The sequence below is a fragment of the Corythoichthys intestinalis genome, chromosome 14, assembly GCF_030265065.1.
Source record: "Corythoichthys intestinalis isolate RoL2023-P3 chromosome 14, ASM3026506v1, whole genome shotgun sequence".
Lineage (NCBI taxonomy): Eukaryota > Metazoa > Chordata > Actinopteri > Syngnathiformes > Syngnathidae > Corythoichthys > Corythoichthys intestinalis.
In genome coordinates, this window is record NC_080408.1 from 6,897,915 (window position 1) to 6,919,256 (window position 21,342).

General features: G+C 38.8%; 1 long non-coding RNA gene across 2 annotated transcripts in view; it reads left to right on the plus strand.

Annotated features, from left to right (window-relative positions):
• The first annotated feature begins 875 nt into the window (after positions 1–875).
• Positions 876–21,342, plus strand: part of LOC130929701 (uncharacterized) — an 83,892-nt gene continuing 63,425 nt past the window's right edge. Inside the window, exons 1-2 of one of the 2 annotated variants that reach the window (XR_009066942.1) lie at positions 876–989; positions 17,490–17,560. This is a non-coding gene — a long non-coding RNA (uncharacterized LOC130929701). The remainder of the gene's footprint in view (positions 990–17,489; positions 17,561–21,342) is intronic. The other variant, XR_009066943.1, reaches the window with a different exon arrangement.

Consider the following 21,342-nt stretch of genomic DNA (forward strand, 5'->3'; position numbering starts at 1 on the left):
AAATCGTCTGTCAAATCCACATAGTCCTCCAATGATACGGTCTTTTGTTGAGACACTTTCCCCTGAAAATGACCTCATTCCTCCGGGTCAAAATTATGTTTGGATAGACGGCTTCCATCGCCATGACTACGCGTCAGAAAACGGGACGTCTCCTCACACTTTGTGCTGCTTCACGAGGCCTGAAGGTTAAAGGTGACGGAACTGTAATCACCCCTCAAATACGGAGAGACGGAGCTGTTAATTCATAGCATCACCAACGGGGGGAAAAATACCTTAAATGGACTAGTCTAGAACTGCACGTACACAAACAGCTTCAGCACTGATGGGAGAAGAACATGAAAAAAAAGAGCTCAGAGCTTTTCTCTCACCAGAGGATCTGAAGAGAGAATTATCCATGCACCATTTCCTCCTCTATTCAATTCTGCACTTGAAGTGTCCTCACAGACATACACGTTTAATGTTTTTTATGTGGCTGTTTTGATTTATTTATAGACATGTGACAAGGGGTTAGTTGTGCACATTTTAAAAATGGAATTTAAAAATTATTATTATTATTAATTTTAGTTTTTTTTCCCGTATATTATTATTATTATTTTTTTTTTTTTTACAAAACACGTTAAATAACAACTGTGAGCTTCCATTCGAGTGTTAAATGTGTGAACGTACATAAAAGACAGTCCATTGTCTGCATATATGAGCATGCTAACACCGTGTTCTTTTTCTCCCCACCCGCTTTTCTCCTGAATAATACAAGTGATAACTCCGCCCTATTGAGCTTAAACGACCAATGAGAAGCGCGGATGTTGTCAAGCGACATCCTCGCCAGCCAATTGGATGCCGCCCCTTTTTCTCTAGCCGCCGAAGTAGACGTCATGCTAGGATTTCGGGCACCGGCGTTCATTCGGTGTGGAGTTGCACCCGGACGGAGAAGAGTCGAGAAGAGTCACTCGTGGAACGCTGGGGAGATTGTTCTCGGACCAACGGCGTGAGTATGTGACTCGAGTGGAATCTGTAAAATTAGTTTGTGCTGAATTTGTAATGGAATGTAGCGCGTGAGCGTAGGATTTTTTCCCCCCTTACAGAACATACCAGAAAATTTTAAAGGAAAAAAAAAATCTTATCATAAATATTTTTTTTTTTAAATATTCGAGAAAAAAAAAAATTATAATTTAAAAAAACACGCTGCAACTTTTATACTACGCGTCCACGCGTGGTGCATGTTCAAAAAGACATTCTGAAGTTTTCCCCAACAGTGTTAACTTTAATAAATTTTCCCTCTCGCGTTTCCCTTCGAGTGTCAAAGTGCGCGAAACGGCTGATAAATGGTGCCTATTATATTTTCAGCTTGAACAATGCGCGCCGGCTTTGTGCGGACCATCTGTCATTGTATCGACATTACAGCAGCGCCCCGCTCTTCCTAAGGGAGAAAAATATCTCCCACACACACGCACACAAAAGAGAGAGACACCTGAAGAGCAGACAGCGATCATTCGGAGCCACCACCCGTCTATGACCACGCCATGACGCACGGTGTCTGCCTTATTCTAACCCTGCGAGAATCTACTACTCTATTCAAAATGTTCATAAATGTTCACCACCGGATGTATTGTGTCATGAAATGATGCAGCAGCGTCTTATACAGCAGAACAAAGTGTCTTTGCGGATCTGAATGCACAGAAATGACTCGACTACCATTTTTTTAAAAACAGGGCGTCCACTCTTTAGTAGCTTAACTAATCATCATCAGCGAGAAAGCTTCCTTTTTAAAAAAAATAAATAAATGGCTGTGTCTTTCAGCACTTATATGCCTTCCAGTTAATGAGCCAGTATCCATAAATTCTTCTGCCATCTTAGGTCCAGACGCTTAGTGCGGCATTGCATTAAACAGTGCATTGAACACAGCGTGATTTAATGAAATGACACAATGGGTTGGGTTTTATTGAGAAACTATCTTTCACTTTTAGTTGGAGTGGTGCTAAGGAGGGAAAAAAGACTCTTTGGTTTATTACTAGAGCTGGGAATCTTTGGGCACCCAACGATTCGATTACGATTACGATTCAGAGGCTCCGATTCGATTATAAAACGATTATAGATGCACCCCCCTCTTTTTTTATTTTTAAAATTTTTTAAAAAATGTTTTGTACATTAGTTCCAAAATTGTTCAAAAATCCTCTCAGGCTAAACCAAACTACTATTTCAGTATCAAGTTAACATATAACAGTAAACAAATATACAAAAATAACAGTAAATAAAAAAACTCCAGTCCCCATTCTGTATCAGCAGCTTTAAACTACATTCAATTAATTTAATGTTGTGAATCAACTAGAGGTGTGCAAAATTTCCGATTCTTAGATTATTCGCGATTCGGCCATGGAAGATTCGAGAACGATTCACAAATATCCAAATTCCGATTATTGAAATTAGGGCTGCAGCTATCGAATATTTTAGTAATCGAGTAATCGACTGAAAATTCTATCGATTAATCGAGTAATCGGATAAAACAAATATATTTTTAGGTGAAGAGCAATTATGGATATACATGAGAAAACAAGACATTTTATCATTTTCAGTCAATCAATGTCTTCATTTTTTATGTATATTGTTGAAAACAGCCAACAATTGCATCTCAGATGTAACTAGAATTAAAAAAAACGACTAATTCACTGCTTTCACTCAAAAAACCTTTAGATCTTATTTTAAAAAAGTGTATATATATATATATATATATATATATATATATATATATATATATACATACACCTAAAAATGCCTTTATGCTTGATACCACACATCACTTAAAAGTTAGGATTTTTTCCCACGTGTTTCAATTGAATTTCTATTTGTGTCAAACCTTTTTTAAGTTCTAGTTAAGTTTTAAGTAAGTCTAAACTGTAAGTCCTGATAGGATTTTGAGTTTATGCACTGTTCAAAATAAATGTATGATACAGGCTGTATTGGAGCACATTAGGGACTAGTGCTACTTGGTGTTTTATCCAGCAATGACTACTGAGCTAAAATTGATAGTTAGCATTATTGAGTTTTTATTTGACACCCTCATCACTCCACAACGCTATTAAAGCCTGTATGTAAGACACGTTAGCCACGCATCGAAAGTGGTCTTAATTAATTGAAACCTAGCCCTCCGCAGGGCTAACGTAAGGTGAGCTAGTAGTGACAATAACATTAATCTTATATATTAGCGCTTAGCGCTCTTTATTAGCGCTTAGCGCTCTACTGCTTTAAGATGGCGGCTGTTTGCTAACGCTGCCCAGATGCGGCCTAGTCTGTTATTGTGCATCTAGTTCAACATACATCTGATCTCTATTAGACTCATCAGATGCTACCTGCAACTAACGTAGCATGTGCGGGCTAGTATTTAGCAACGTCGGCGTCGTTTGTAGCGGTTGTCGGCTGCAGTAAGTGTGGTTTTTTTGCTTCTTTCGCTACGCACGTGACATCAGCGTGTTGTCCCGCATTAAAAGTAGTCCGAGCAAAACGTGATGCTTAGAGCTGTCAAAATAAACGATTACTCGAGGTGAATAAAATTACTTGGATCAGTTTTTAAACTCGAGTTGCTCGAGTATTCATTTCAGCTCTAATTGAAATATGCCAAGTAAAGCGGAAGTATAACACACTCAGCGCGCCGCGCGGTCTTCGGGGCACAACGAGGAAGAACGCAGCGAGAGTAGCTAGCTAAACATCATGCTTCTCATTACCCGGCCCCTCGGGTAATGCCAATGCTCAACTCACGGCTCTAGCTCAACTCATGCCACGAGATAAAAAAACCCAACAACATACCTGACTGCTGCCGAAAAGCTGCTATAAAGTACGTCATCCACATAATGTAATGGTAGATATCATTTATATAGGACTAGATGCACCATTGATTCGGTAGCGTGAGCAGCACATCTACAAAAAGAAATGCGAGCGTTAGTAAACGGCCGCCATCTTAAAGCAGTACACTTCCCTGCAAGGCTGTTGTAGCGAACCTTCCAAGCGAACCTAATTAACTTTTTATCTAAAATACTCCTAAATCGGTAAAATATTGACTTGAATCTATCTTTAAAGTAGTTTTAAAACTTTCACATGTCGAAAGTAGACAAAAGGGAAATTATGGAATAACAGGAGCAATTTTAATAACTTTAACAGTTGATTCACAACATTAAATTAATTGAATGTAGTTTAAAGCTGCTGTTACAGAATTGGGACTGGAGTTTTTTATTAACTGTTATTTTTGTATATTTGTTTACTGCTATATGTTAACTTGATACTGAAATAGTAGTTTGGTTTAGCCTGAGAGGATTTGTGAACAATTTTGGAACTAATGTACAAAACATTTAATTTAAAAAAAAAAAAAAAAGGAGGGGGCGTGCATCAATAATCGTTTTATAATCGAATCGGAGCCTCTGAATCGTCATCGTAATCGAATCGTTAGGTGCCCAAAGATTCCCAGCTCTAGAATCAACTGTTACAGTTGTTAAAATTGCTCCCGTTATTCCATAATTTCCCTTCTGTCTACTTTTGTCAAAGTTTTAAAACTATTTCATCATTTAAAAATAGATTCAAGACAAGATTCTGCCGATTTAGGAGCATTTTAGATAAAAAGTTAATTAGGTGCACTACAACAGAGCCTTCTAGAGAGGTCTACTGCTTTAAGATGGCGGCTGTTTACTTACGCCGGAAAGTCTGTCATTTCGCATCTCTGTTCAATAATACAACTTCTAACACCGACGTCGTCTGTCATTTTGCATCTAGTTCTACATATATAATATCTACTGTAGCCGTATGTTTTTAGCAACTAGCAACTGGGCGTTGTTTGTAGCGGCTGTCAGCCGCAGTCCGGTCTGATTTTTTTTTTTATCTAGCGGCATGAGTTGAACATGATATTTACTCTCGGTCCGTTCCTCATTGCGTCCCAAAGACCGCGCTGACTGTGTTTTACTTCCGCTTTACCTGGTATAATTCAATAATCGGAATTTGGATATTTGTGAATCGTTCTCGAATCTTCCACGGCCGAATCGTGAATAATCTAAGAATCGGAAATTTCGCACGCCTCCATTTATTACAGTGGTCGGATTTGTGGGTCTTGCTTTAAAATTATTTTTTCCCATCTGAAATAATTAGTAATTAACTGTCAAAATTAGAGATGTCCCGATCTGATATTTGGATCAGATCGGACGCCGATATGGGCAAAAAAATGCGCATCGGTATCGGATCGGCCAACACGGAAAAATTCTGATCCAGACTTCCGATCCAGTTTTTTTTTTAAAGTCCAGCGCACCGATTTACATACCATTCCAAGTTTTTGCTTCGCTTTCCCTAAAATCCGGTCCGCATTTTAAGGCACACCTTCAACACACTACATTTACAATACCGTCTCCCAATTTACCGAGAGACTTTATCGGTAAAAATGTCAGCTGTGTGGGATCATTTCACCTTAAAGGACGACAAAGACGAAGAGGCAGAGTGCAACATATGCCACAATAAAGTCAAGCGTAGGGGTAAAGCTGTAAGAAGTTTTAATACAACCAACCTAATCAAGCATTTAGCGAAATACCACCACAAACAATATGAGGAGTATGTTCAGAAAACCGAAGACAAAAAGAAAGGTCCTACGCAACTAACACTGGCAGAAACTTTTGCTATGCGTGACAAACTGGCACTCGACAGTCCCAAAGCCCAGGGAATAACAAGAGTCATTGCCGAAGAATTCATTCTGGATGACGAGCCATTATCTCTCGTCAGTAAAGACGCACCATCCAACACTTAGAGCCACGGTACAACATGCCCAGCCGTCATTACATCCTTGAGCGATCCGGCCGTGGAAGATTCAAGAACGATTCACAAACATCCAAATTCCGATTATTGAAATATGTCAAGTAAAGCGGAACTAACACACAGCGCGGTCTTCGGGACGCAATGAGAAACGGACCGCATTGCGTCCCGAGAGTAAACCTCATGCTTGTCATAGACCCGCCAATGCCAATGCTCAACTCACGGCTTTAGCTGAACTCATGCTGCTGGATAAAAAACACAAGAATACCTGACTGCTGCTGACAGCCGCTACAAACTACGTCAACATCGTTTTACTGTAGATAATAGATATCATGTAGAACTAGATGCAAAATGACAGACTCGACGGCGTTAGCAACATTGAAGTATTGAAAACTAGTTGCGTTAGTAAACAGCCGCCATCTTAAAGCAGGAGACTTCCCTAGTAGGCTGGTGTGAACCTTCCAAGCGAACCTAATTAACTTTTTATCTAAAATACTCCTAAATCGGCAAAATCATGACTTGAATCTATCTTCAAAACAGTTTTAAAACTTTCACATGTCGAAAGTAGACAGAAGGGAAATTATGGAATAACGGGAGCAATTGTAACAACTTTAACAGTTGATTCGCAAAATTAAATGAATTGAATGTAGTTTAAAGCTGCTGATACAGAATGGGGACTTGAGTATTTTATTTACTGTTTTAAAATGTCAACTTGATACTGAAATAGTCGTTTATTTAAACCTGAGAGGCTTTTTATACAATATATGTAACTAATGCACGAAACATTAAAAGCATCTAATAGCTTGGGGAGTTTGTGGGATTTTCCACTGAGGTTGTTTGTGTGTTTTGCTTTTTTAAGACAGTTTACAATATTATTTGCACGTTTTACTGACTGACTATGCCATTTCTGTTAGTTAATAATGTTTTGTGTTTGTCACTGAATAAACAGGTCAGTTTCTTGTTACCAACCGTTGTGTGTTATTCAAACTCACCTAATTCAGCTGGCTAGTTGTTATCAAGAGTACTAAAACCTTTTTCAACATGAGTCTGACAACTAAGTAAGGAGGCTAAATAACTTAAAACTTGAACACATGCTCAGATAGGCCGGTATCGGTATCGGATCGGAAGTGCAAAACAATATCATAGGGGTGGTCACCCCTATGAAAAATTTCTGGAGGCGCCACTGGAAGAGGGGAATAAGCCGAGTAAAGTTCTCTCCCGGCGGGGGTATGTGCAACAAGCCGCCGAGGGGGCAAGGGCCATGTCAGCCACAAAATGCAAGCCACCTACAGTTGTGGTCAAAAGTTTACATACACTTGTGAAGAACATAATGTCATGGCTCTCTTGAGTTTCCAGTTATTTCTACTACTCTGATTTTTCTCCGATAGAGTGATTGGAACAGATACTTCTCCGTCACAAAAAACATTCATGAAGTTTGGTTCTTTTATGACTTTATTATGGGTTAACAGAAAAAGTGATCAAATCTGCTGGGTCAAAAATATTCATACATGGATCTGAAAAAGTGAATCATTGACTTGAACAAGTCAGGAAAGTCACTTGGAGCCATTTCAAAGCAGCTGCAGGTCCCAAGAGCAACAGTGCAAACAATTGTTTGGAAGTATAAAGTGCATGGCACTGTTTTGTCACTGCCACGATCAGGAAGAAAACGCAAGCTATCACCTGCTGCTGAGAGAAAATCGGTCAGGAGGGTGAAGATTCAACCGAGAATCACCAAAAAGCAGATCTGCCAAGAATTAGAAGCTGCTGGAACACAGGTGTCAGTGTCCACAGTCAAGCGTGTTTTGCATCTCCATGGCCTGAGAGGCTGCCGTGCAAGAAGGAAGCCCTTGCTCCAAAAGCGGCACCTTAAGGCTCGACTGAAGTTTGCTGCTGATTACATGGACAAAGATAAGACCTTCTGTAGGAAAGTTCTGTGGTCAGACGAAACAAAAATCGAGCTGTTTGGCCACAATGCCCAGCAATATGTTTGGAGGAGAAAAGGTGAGGCCTTTAACCCCAAGTACACCATGCCTACCGTCAAGCACGGTGGTGGTAGTATTATGCTGTGGGGCTGTTTCGCTGCCAATGGAACTGGTGCTTTACAGAGAGTGAATGGGATAATGAAGAAGGAGGATTACCTTCAAATTCTTCAAGATAACCTAACGTCATCAGCCCGAAGATTGGGTCTTGGGCGCAGTTGGGTGTTCCAACAGGACAATGACCCCAAACACACATCAAAAGTGGTAATGGAATGGCTAAATCAGGCTAGAATGAAGGTTTTCGAATGGCCTTCCCAAAGTCCTGACTTATACCCCATTGAGAACTTGTGGACAATGCAATGCTGAAGAAACAAGTCCATGTCAGAAAGCCATCAAATTTAACTGAACTGCACCAATTCTATCAAGAGGAGTGGTCAAAGATTCAACCAGAAGCTTGCCAGAAGCTTGTAGATGGCTACCAAAAGCGCCTAATTGAAGTGAAAATGGCCAAGGGACATGTTACCAAATATTAGCGCTGCTGTATGTATATTTTTGACCCAGCAGATTTGATCACTTTTTTCTGTTCACCCATAATGAAGTCATAAAAGAACCAAACTTCATGAATGTTTTTTTGTGACAAAAAAGTATCTGTTCCAGTCACTCTATCAGAGAAAAATCAGAGTTGTAGAAATAACTGGAAACTCAAGAGAGCCATGACATTATGTTCTTCACAAGTGTATGTAAACTTTTGACCACAACTGTACATATTAAAATGATCCCAGTATTTGACATAATACAAAAAAAGATGTTTACTCACTTCCTGGTAAGTCCAATGGTCCCACAGTAGTAGGGCTTGTTTTGGCCATTATCCACCGGTGAACGGGGTACCTTTTGAAACCCCAGAAAGGCGCACACGCCTCTCCCTCTTACAGCAAGATTTTTCTGCTGCTGTTTGGCTGGCGTCATGCGAAAAATAATCTGAATCCTTAGTCCTTCTCATACAACATTACAGCTGTATAGTAAAGAGGGCTCCTTCCTCCGTACACGTCACAGCGCCCGCTTTCTCAACTCGAGACTGTTGCCGGAAGTCACTCGTTTTCATGGCGCAGGATTCAAAAAACTAAATAAATATAGCGATCGCTTCCACACACATCCAAGAGGTCCATTTCATTCAGGAGCATAAAATACCGCATGTATTATGAAATAAACATGCTTTTTCGTGTCACAGTCAGGCACTTTAAAATACAGCTGTTAATTTTAAAGAGGAATGCAAGAGCAGAAACTGCTTTTTCAGCCTTGTCTGTGTTTTCCGCCATACGTATAAGTAAAATGTATCACTTCATATTTGTACTCAAGTAAAGTACTGATACACAAAAAACTGTACTTAAGTACAGTGACGAAGTGCTTTTACTTGGTACTAGGGCTGCAGCTATCGAATATTTTAGTAATCGAGTAATCGACTGAAAATTCTATCGATTTATCGAGTAATCGGATAAAGCAAATATATTCTTAGGTGAAGAGCAATTATAAATATACATGAGAAAACAAGACATTTCATCTAATCTTGAACCATTTTCAGTCAATCAATGTCTTTATTTATGATGTGTATTGTTGAAAATAGCCATATTTTTGATGTATATTGTTGAAAACAGCCAACAATTGCATCTCAGATGTAACTAGAATAAAATTTTTAAAAAAAGACTATTTCACTGCTTTCACTCAAAAAACCTTTAGATCTCATTTAAAAAATAAATAAATAAAAAAAAAAAATATATATATATATATATATATATATATATATACACCTAAAAATGCTGTTACACTTAATAACACACATCACTTAAAAGTTTTTTTCCCACGTGTTTCAATTGAATTCCTATTTGTGTCAAGCCATTTTTAAGTTCTAGTTAAGTTTTAAGTTAGTCTAAACTGTAAGTCCTGATAGGATTATGAGTTTTTGCTGTGTTCAAAATAAATGAATGCTACAGGCTGTATTGGAGCACATTAGGGACCAGTGCTACTTGGTGTTTTATCCATCAATGACTACTGAGCTAAAATTGATAGTTAGCATTATTGAGTTTTTATTTTACACCCTCATCACTCCACAACGCTATGTTATGTTAAAGCCTGTATGTAAGACACGTTAGCCACGCATCGACAGTGGTCTTAATTAATTGAAACCTAGCCCTCCGCAGGGCTAACGTAAGGTGAGCTAGTAGTGACAGTAACGTTAATCTTATATATTAGCGCTTAGCGCTCTTTATTAGCGCTTAGCGCTCTACTGCTTTAAGATGGCGGCTGTTTGCTAACGCTGCCCAGACGCGGCCTCGTCTGTCATTGTGCATCTAGTTCAACATACATGTGATCTCTATGAGACTCATTGGACGCTACCTGCAACTAACGTAGCATGTGCGGGCTAGTATTTAGCAACGTCGGCGTCGTTTGTAGCGGCTGTCGGCTGATGTAAGTTTTTTTTTTTTTTTTTTTTTTGCTTCTTCCTCTACGCACGTGACATCAGCGCGTTGTCCCGCATTAAAAGTAGTCCGAGCAAAACGTGATGCTTAGAGCTGTCAAAATAAACGATTACTCGAGGTGAATAAAATTACTCGGATCAGTTTTTAAACTCGAGTTACTCGAGTTGCTCGAGTATTCGTTTCAGCTCTACTTGGTACATTCCACCACTGGAACCCGAAAACATTTTGGATGAACAAATCGCAGCACTTTTGGAGCATTCCACCTCGGAGGCACTAATAGAAATAGACAGCGAAAAGACCCCTACAGAAGCACAGCGGATGTCCTCGCGCACATCTGTTTTAATACGGTTTTGGCTCGTGGGTGGATGCTGGCGTATCCTGTCCCCACCCGCTGCAGCAATGATGCTAACTCCCGTGTAGCTCATTATCACGTGTGAGGAGTTTTGTCCAGCTGAGAAGCTCTGAAGCGTGGGCCACCGCAGTTGTTCCCAAAACCTTTCCCGCCGTTCCGTCTCGTGAAAATCTAATGTTATCATCAGGGAGTCTCATCACATGACTACTAGCAGAGCCACTTCCTGCCGCAGTCAACTCTTGAACACATGCACGAGGAGGGGAAAAAAATGTGTTTCCCCTCCACGTTTCCCTCAGTCACTAAAACTTCAAATCGGAGTCATCTGGAAGAGATATACAGAAAACCCCAGACACACCCACGATATGGGAAAATCCTCAAAAAATACCATATGATAACATTTTGAAGATATTTTTATAGCTCCCAATTTTTTTTCGAAAGATTGTAGACATATTTGGAAAATTTAAGGTATAAAAATGTATAGAAAGTTAGAGGTCTGCAGCTATCGATTATTTTATGAGTCGATTAATCTATCAACTAGTTTAGGGGTGCCCAAGTCCGGTCCTCGAGAGCCCCTATCCAGCTTGTTTTCCATGTCTCCCTCCTCCAACACAGCTGAATCAAGTAATCAGGATCGTTATCAGGCTCCTGCAGCGCTTGCTGATGACCTGATCATTTAATTCAGGTGTGCTAAAGGAGGGAGACATGGAAAACAAGCTGGATAGGGGCTATTGAGGACCGGACTTGGGCGCCCCTGAACTAGTTAGTTCGAATAATGGAGTAATCGAATTAAGTAAATTTAATGCGTTGCAGAGTAAATTTTTTGAGATATGAAACAAAGACTTGCTAAGATTGCACTTTCAAAAGAGCATTAAATGCGAATACAAAATAAAAGTCTTCAGTGTTTCTTCAAACTATGCCGAATTGCACTTTCATTAAAAAAAAAAAAAAAAAAAACTTAAAGTACCTGCGCTTAGCCTCAAACGGTAGAAAAAAATAAATAATTAAGGATCTAAGTACAACAAGAGAATTGGCTAACTCGCATAGCAAAAGTGCGCTAGCTTAAATGCTATAATGTACTAACGTTTTATTTATTTATTTATTTTTTATTTTAACAATGCTCTTAACAAATCAATCAAACACATATTTCAACAAAAACGGCTTAACACACCTATAAACTAAATTACGGATGCGTAAAAAAACGTATTGGTAAAAAACTAACCTTATGTTGGTCTTAACAGGGAGCAGCTGGATTCAGCCATATTAAATGGAATATGTCATATTCACTGTTGCCAGTATAGGTCAGTATATTCATCCAAACTGATAAAACTAAATGCAAACACTTTCAAAATAAACCATTACACCGCCACTCGAATTAAATGAATACTCCAAGCAGCAAAATTTGATTCATAGCTTTTTTCCTAATCGAATTACTCAAGTTAATCGATTAATCATTACAGTACTAGAAAGTAGTGTACGCTTTGTTTTGTTTTACCACCTCCCAAGATAGGAGCTGTTAATTGTTTTAGCTTCGACAAGATAGCGAAGACTCGTGAAATGTTTTGTATGGGGGCATTGAATTAAGCTCAAGAAAACACAAAAATATCATCAGTTTATTTATTGCTACTCCAAACTACAAATGAAACAAACAAAATGTCACTTTTCGTATTTATAACAAGCACTTTGCTTAGCTTTTCAGTCCGCTAGCTGAATTAGCTAGCTAATTAGCATTTTTGTTGCCATGCTATAACCTTTTAAGCAACTTATTTAACCCAAAAAGTGTAAAAGCAGGTGCATGCAGACAATATCAAAGTATTCATGTTTCCTTTTACATTGTGAAGACAACTACTGTAATAATTAGAAGTGGGAATCTTTGGGCACCTAACGATTCGATTACGATTCAGAGGCTACGATTCGATTATAAATCGATTATTGGTGACACCCCACCGCTATTAGCTGCTTTTAATGTTTTGTACATTAGTTACAAAAACTGTTAAAAAAAAAAAAAAAAAAAAAAAAAAAAAACGCCTCGCAGGCTTAGATAAATGACGATTTCAGTATCAAGTTAACAGTTAAAATAAATAATATACTCAAATCCCCATTCTGTATCAGCAGCTTTAAACTACATTCAATTAATTTAATGTTGTGAATCAACTGTTAAAGTTGTTAAAATTGCTCCCGTTATTCCATAATTTCCCTTTTGTCTACTTTCGACATGTGAAAGTTTTCAAACTATTTTAAAGATAGATTCAAGTCAATATCTTACTGATTTAGGAGTATTTTAGATAGAAAGTTAATTAGGTTCGCTTGGAAGGTTCGCTACAACAGCCTTGCAGGGAAGTCTACTGCTTTAAGATGGCGGCCGTTTACTAACGCCCGCATCTAGCTTTCTGTACATGTGCTGCTATCACCACCGAGTCTATATTTCATCTAGTCCCATATAAATATGATCTCTACCGTAACATTATGTGGAGGTACTTTGTAGCAACTGTCGGCAGCAGTCAGGTATGTTGTTGTTTTTTTATCTCGCGGCATGAGTTGAGCATTGGCATTACCTGAGGGGTCGGGGAATGACAAACATGATGTTTAGCTACTCTCGCTCTTTTCCTCATTGCACCCCGAAGACCGCGCGGCGCGCTGAGTGTGTTTTACTTCCACTTTACTTGAAATATATCAATAATCGGAATTTGGATGTTTGTGACTCGTTCTCGAATCTTCCACGGCCGAATCGCGAATAATCTAAGAATCGGAAATTTCACACACCTCTAGTAATAATAATGCAGAACTAATTAGCTGAGATGAATTAACACTAGGGTGTGATAATATGTAAGAGGTGAAATATCCCCAAATGGTTGTCAATATGCTCCCGCCAAGACTCGATAGATCGTTTTAAAACGGTGTCACCGTTTCAAACGAAAAAGAACCAAGAGGTTGTCCCCATAATCCTACGTTAGAATCGTGTCTATGTTAGCTCACTGGCTGCCAATGACGGCGCTAGATATCCAATTCATTTTCACTTGATAGCGAGTCAATGGCACTGAAACCAGAGCATCCACAGCCAGTCTTGAGGGAATATACAGGTGAGCCGGTCGCGATATGCAATAAGTCCATTTATCGCAAGGTAAATAAAAATTAGGGTGGTAATTTTCATGGCTGCGTTTTATCGCCGCGTGCGTGCATACATTTCTGCGTGCATGTACATGTGCGTGCTGTTGGCATATGAGACTCCAGTTCCTTTCACAGATGTTTATTGGTCATCAACACCCTGTACAAATAACATTCAGACATAGACTTCAATATCAGTTGACGGAACACGCGGCTCCGGGCCAATCCGTAGGGGGCCTATTTTCAAAAACTTGTAATTGAAATATTTTCAAAACCAAAGCCGCTAGCGACCTAAAACATTAAAAAGGCACCCCCCCTTGGGCATATATGAGTCTGCATGAGCATCGACATAAATTTTGTTTTTAAATCCTTCCCTAATAACTTTCCCAATTCTTTTTTTTTTTTTTTTATACAAGTATAAGAAAACTTAAAATGGCTATAAAATTCTCAAATCTTACGATACATGCACAAAAATCACCAAATGCAGAGATGATCACCTATATTTTCTGGATCAACAGCAATATTTAACATATCATAAAGCTGGGCGATATGGCCTTGAGTACGTATCACGGTAAATTGAGCAGATTTACCTCGATAACGATAAATGCAATAAATTCACCCAAGCGGACTGTTATATAATTTGAAAATCTAAATCATTGCATGAAATACAAATTAACTGTTTGTCGTTGATTTATTCTCCAGCTTTCAATTTAAGAATTGGACATGCAGTCTAAACATTAAGTGTATAAAAATTTGTTATAAACAATAAGAATTCAAGTATGAACATTTATAACAGCTTGTATGACTTGAACAATGTACATTATAAAAATCAATACGACGACTGTGCAAACCTGTCATTGTAACACAAATGACTTCCAGTACACTTCCACAGTACACAACAGACAACGTATTGTTAACTGCTGCTGTGACATAATTACTCAACACAAGTGTTTACTACAAGGTTTCAGTTTTTTTTTCCCCAGAGCATTTTTTTAATACATGCACGTACAGATGCACCCCCCACACAGACACAACCACATTAAAGCTATATTGCTCTTATGCAAATGAAACATTTAAGATTTTATGATGGCAGTAATGACACAAAATAGAGCAAGCACGTGCAGAAAAATAGCTGTGGCCATTAAACGGTCATATTATAGGCTTCACTGTTGGATTATACTTTATGCTGAATGCTTTATCACCATAAAAGCTATCAGAGAAATCACACACACATACACACAGATACAAAATAACGCGACACACTGATTGCTAGATGTAGTCCGTGCCCAATTCACTCATTAGGTTCAGCCGTTTCGACAAGGTTTGAGCCGCTATCCGGCTCCATCACGTTCATTTGTAGCATTAGCCGCTAGCATTAGCCTGTGTCCTGGCTACTAGTAGAAAGCACTGAAAGCACCTCTCCTGAAATTGTAAGAACTAGAGAGGACAGCGGTCGAAAGCCCAACTGGGGCCCGCCAAGAGTCAAGGTCAGGTGAAAGTTTAGCGAAGCTCCCTTAAGCCCGACTCATCACGTTTGCTTGTAAGCCTACCGGGCTTCTGTTTGATTTCCCGATAACCACGTGACATCATATGTAAGCACACTGACTGCTTTCTTAAGTAGAATGACCATAGATGACCAACACGGAGTCAAAGCGGGATGAAAAGACTATGTTTTCTTCTTTTATTAAATTACCGAATTTACCGACATGGTCAAAATTATGTAGGTCATTGTGAAGAACATCGGTAACGGTAAATTTTCGGTATACCACCCGGCTCTAATATATCATATAAGTTTTTGCCCGAAATAGCAACTTAATTATTTTTTTCTAATTTAGTGCAAGTTTTCAACAGCTAATAAATTTTCACATCGGAAACTTAATACTTGCCTGCAAAATCATCTTAATTTTACTCAACAAAAGCAAAATTTGCATTTTTCTACATACATTCACAACTTATTTAGGTTGAATTCCGCAATTGTGTAGAGATACAAAATCAACATGGCGGCCATCACGAAACAAAGAGCTTTTTAAGGTGATTTTTTTTGTAAATAAATGCTTAAATTGCGGGATTTCAATAGATATGAATGTGAAACAGTCAAGATTCTTGGTTAAAAGCAAAAAACGGGAAGTTATAATTCATTTTACGTAAATATTTCAAGCAAAAGTATTGAGTAGGGTTGTTCCGATCATGATTTTTTGCTCCCGATCCGATCCCGATCGTTTTAGTTTGAGTATCTGCCGATCCCGATATTTCCCGATCCGATTGCTTATTTTTGCTCCCGATTCAATTCCAATCATTCCCGATAATTTTTCCCGATCATATACATTTTGGCAATGCATTAAGAAAAAAATGAATAAAACTCGGACGAATATATACATTCAACATACACTACATAAGTACTTTATTTGTTTATTATGACAATAAATCCTCAAGATGGCATTTATATTATTAACATTTTTTCTGTGAGAGGGATCCACTGGTAGAAAGACTTGTAATTCTTAAAGGATAAATGTGACTTTGTATATTGTGACTAAATATTGACACCTAGTGTATTTGTTGAGCTTTCAGTAAATGATACTGTAGCCATGCCCAAATGCATGGTGGGAAGTGCAACCATGACTGTGCGTATTGGCACCAATTGATATATCTTCTCTGTGTTGGGAAATAACATAGGGTGTCAAAAAAAAGACTACCTTTCTTACCATCATTGCTTTCCCACGATATTTCTAAATGATGAGAGAGGGATTTTAAGGCTTAAGCCAATTAAAGAAAGGCTCCAAAGACTGCCAAAATTCACTCTACTCATTTTACGCTCCCTTTTTGCTCTATATACAGTATAGTTAAATCGGCGCCATTATGGATTGAACGCGACAAGGCGTGAGTGGGTCGTGCAGCGCATGCGTTAATTGCGTTAAATATTTTAACGTGATTAATTTTTAAAAAATTAATTACCGCCCTTAACGCGATGCATTTGATTACCCTACTTTAAGCCAAAACTAAAGACTTTGGATGAGTGTAAAGACATTTTGTCTGTAACGTTAAATACAATTAGAAAACGATTTAGTTAAAAAAAAAAAAATATATATATATATATATATATATATATATATATATGTATATGTATATATGTATATATATGTATATGTATATATGTATATATATATATTAAAAAAGGCATGTCCGATATTTTTTTGCCGATTCGGATACTTTGAAAATGACGTGATCGGACCCGATCGACGTGCCGATCGATCGGGACATCTTTATTATTGAGTAATCCAACATGGCAGCCGTCACAAAACAAAGAGCTTTTTAAGTTAAAAATTCTCGTCAATAAATGCTTCAATTGCGGAATTTCGATAGATATGAACATAAAACAGTCTAGATTCTTGGTTAAAAGCAAAATACGGGCAGTAATCGTTCATTTTACGTGAATATTTCAAGCTAAGGTTAGGCAAATTTTTTCCATTCATTTCATTTTATTCACAACGTTTCAAACCCCAATCAACAGGAAGGCACCTGTAAATGATCCTAAAAGAAATAGAATGACCGAAAATCAACAGAAAATGACGTTAAATGCCCCAAAATGAACTCGTTACCTGGCATTGGCTGCCACTGACGGCCATAGACGTCCAATCCGTTTGAATGTTCATTCGCTGCCACACTCCCAGTTCAAACAGATTGGACATCTACAAGCACTAAACTCCTTCCAATTCACAGCAGAAGGATGAAAATAGCTTGTTTTTTTCCCGTTTATTTATTGTTTTGGATCAATTAATAAATAAACCTACTTTGTTTTTTTCCGTCTAGGTACTACTGCTAACTGGCAAGCATGTTTGGGGGTCGTTAATGTGGACCACTTGGACGGCGTGAAGACCCTTGTAAGTAATGACGTCAAACAGTCAACAAGTTCACAGGAATCCATGTCCATATGTGTGTTTAGCGTTTCCCTGTGTAAATGGAAAGGTTAGGCAATGGAGAACCCGCCTCAGGCATGGTAACGCACTGCCCGTCTAGATGAGTGGCTGACCTTTGACCTCATGTCTCGCCACAGGGTCAAGCCAGGTGGCTTTCAAGAGCCTAACGGAGTTTGACATTTGAACCTTAATTGTGAAACTCTTACAGTCGACCGAAACCCGGGAAACTCGGAACATCTGCCGCCGGTTTCGGTCTCCGTCCGTTCCCAATAAAAGTCCCCGGCATTCTCGGCTCGTTTACGAGACGGCGCGGCGGCTTTAATCACAGCGCGGAGTAACCCGGGATCTGTCGCGACACGCTCGCCATTATGCGGTCACGCAAGAAACTCCCCATGGAAATTTTGGAATCTTTCCCATTGTTCCTCAAGGAAAGAGGGGCTTTTCATATGGAAGTGGGGGACGCCAGGAAATGACAGGCATTCTTTGTGGACTGTTTGAAAATAAGCGCATGGCTCTTCGTTTTCAAACTGACATTTACACGCAGGCTAGGACACAATTATCTCTTTCGGTGCCATTGACGGTGAAAAACGTCCAATCACGTGGTTGTTTTCGAGGGGTGTGACAAGATATCAAAAATGATGATAAACCAACAAGTTGCTACCAAAATCTTCCACTAGAATAGTGCCTCTGTTAACTCTACAGCTAGACGCCCAATCCATTTAGCCTGGGAGGGAAGAATGAATGTTTGTCATTCGAAACCAGAGTGTTTGCAGTAGTGCTGAAACGATTATTCGATTAACCCAAGTATTCGATTAGAAAAAAAATATTCAAATTAAATTTTGTTGCTTCGAGTATTCATTTAATTAAAGTGGCGTTATAATGGTTTGTTTTGAAAGTGTTTGCATTTAGTTTTATTTATTTATCCAGCTGCTCCCACCAACATAAGCTAAGTTTTTGTTCGAGCTAATGTTTTTTAAATGCATTTTTAATTTAGTTTAAAGGTATATTTAGCCTTTTTTATGGGAATATGTGTTTGAACTATTTGTTAAGAGCATTGCAAAAAAAAAAAAAGCGTTCGCATTTTATAGCATTTAAGCTAGCGGACATTTGCTCTGTAAGTTAGCTAATTGTTCTTTTGGGCATTTTCGGGGCTTCTTTCTGTTCATTTTATGGCCTATACAGGTCACTGCCTATTCGTTTGGGGAGATTCCCGGGTCACTTCCTGTTCAAATGCCCCAAAATCAATAGGAAGTGACTGAAAATCAGCACTGGAAAAAACAACCTATAGAATTTTCTCAATAAAATTGAGGTAACAAATTGCACTCAGTTTGATAGTGTAAAATTTAACTATTTTTACTGAGTAAATATTGCCTAAATGCGTCAACAATAATATGCTCAAATAATTTGGGTAAGGTTTATAATACCTATTAAAATTGAGTATTATTTACTCATGATTATAGCGTATTTTTATTGTATATTTCACTGAATGTTTTTCTTTTTTAAATAAATGTTAATGAAAATATCAATTTAATTATTACTATTGTAGATAAGGATTGTTCGTAGACTTTATAATGATATTGACGGGTCACAATCCCCAGGCGCTGCGCCATGCCTTCAAGTAGGGGGCCTTCCCACACTCCGCTTTAGTTATTCGCAGTCGGTCGCAGTTATTCTCAAACGCATGCAGCGATCCAATGCCAGATTTAGGTTGAAAAAGTACCTGTACCGCATACAAACAGGAAGGATTATCTCGAAAGTTATTTGTTCGAGGATTCAAGGTACAGTGCCCTCCATAATTATTGGCACCCCTGAAAAAGATGTGTTTTTTAGCTTCTATTTTTTTTTTTATATTCAAATAATATGAGACCTTAATGGAAAAAAAGAGAAAAAAATCCAACCTTCAATACAAGCGCATTCATTCAGTGGGGGAAAAAAATCCCACATAAAGAAAAAATTATTTGACATCAAATAATGTGTGTCACAATTATTAGCACCCCTGGTGTTAATACTTTGTACAACCCCAACAAAACAACACAAAAATACACACGGTCCCAGGCTTCAACTGGGACCGTGTGCTCTGGTCAGATGAGACCAAGATTGAGCTTTTTGGCAACAAACACTCTAAGTGGGTCTGGCGTGCCACGAAAGATGTGCATCCTGAAAAGCACCTCATACCCACTGTGAAGTATGGGGGTGGGTCTGTGATGCTGTGGGGCTGTTTCGCTTCCAAAGGCCCTGGCAACCTTGTTAGGGTGCATGGCATCATGAATACTTTGAAATACCAGGACATTTTAAATCAAAATTTGTTGCCCTCTGCCCGAAAGCTGAAGATGGGTCGTGACTGGGTCTTTCAGCAAGACAATGACCCTAAACATATGGCCAAATCTACACAGAAATGGTTCACCAGACACAAAATCAAGCTCCTCCCATGGCCAATATCAGTCCCCAGACCTTGTTTTGTTGGCAAAAGGCGGTTGTACAAAGTATTAACACCAGGGGTGCTAATAATTGTGACACACATTATTTGATGTCAAATATTTTTTTCTTATTGTGGGATTTTTTCCCCACTGAATGAATGCACTTGTATTGAAAGTTGGATTTTTCTCTCTTTTTCCATTAAGGTCCCATATTTTTTGAATTAAAAAAATATATTAGAAGCTAAAAAACACATCTTTTTCAGGGGTGCCAATAATTACAGTATGGAGGGCACTGTAATTAGTATATTTTTCGTACAATGCACACATTTTGAAACGTTGTGAATAAAATCAATGTGAGAAATTAGCCGCTACAGCGTTGGCGTCCTACTTCACAATATTTACGTAAAATAAATGCTTAATGCATGTTTTTTTTTTTCTGCTTTTAATCAAGAATCGAAACTGTTTCGCGTCCATATCTATAAAGAATTCAGAAACATTTTTAAAAAAAAAGAAAAAAGGAGGGGGTGCATCAATAATCGTTTTATAATCGAATCGGAGCCTCTGAATCGTAATCATAATCGAATCGTTAGGTGCCCAAAGATTCCCAGCTCTAGTATTTAGCTCCTTATCTCGTCATCGTCATTAAAAAATTGTTTGTCGACGAATTATTTTCAAAACAACACTGCCGTCGACGGGATGTTGTGCTCGTTGACGCATTTACGTCATCGATGACGTCGACTAGTCAAGACAGCTCTAAACGAATGTTCATTTACTGCCTAGTCATTTTGGGGAGATTCCCAGGTCACTTCCTGTTGCGTAACCCAAAATCAACAGGAAGTGACCCATAAATGCCCCAAAAATCAACAGGAAGTGACCCAGAAATGCCCCAAAATCAACAGAAAGCGGCTGAAAATCAACACCAAAAAATGACCTGAAATGCCCTAAAACAGTACTTCTCAAATAGTGGGGCGCGCCCCCCCCAGGGGGGCGCAGAGCGATGCCAGGGGTGGCGCATGTGACATCGGGAAACATGCTTTTTTTTTTTGTTTGTTTGCCGTACTAGAATAAAGTGTACTTGCACATCCACTCAGTGGGTGGCAGTGGCGTGCTCATTTTCAAAGTGCGCGCAGTATTTCTGAAGTAAACAAGAGCACACAAAAGAGAGATATGAAGAGCTGTGCGGCTTTGCCGTTTTCGAAAGTCGTTTTCCGGCCGGACTCACGCAGGAACCCACTGTCTTCTCCGGTTCTCATGTGTCCGGCCGTTTGCCTTTTGGCTTTGACATTCAAAACAGTGGTAGATGAGGAAAGCCCACTGTTTACTGTGTCT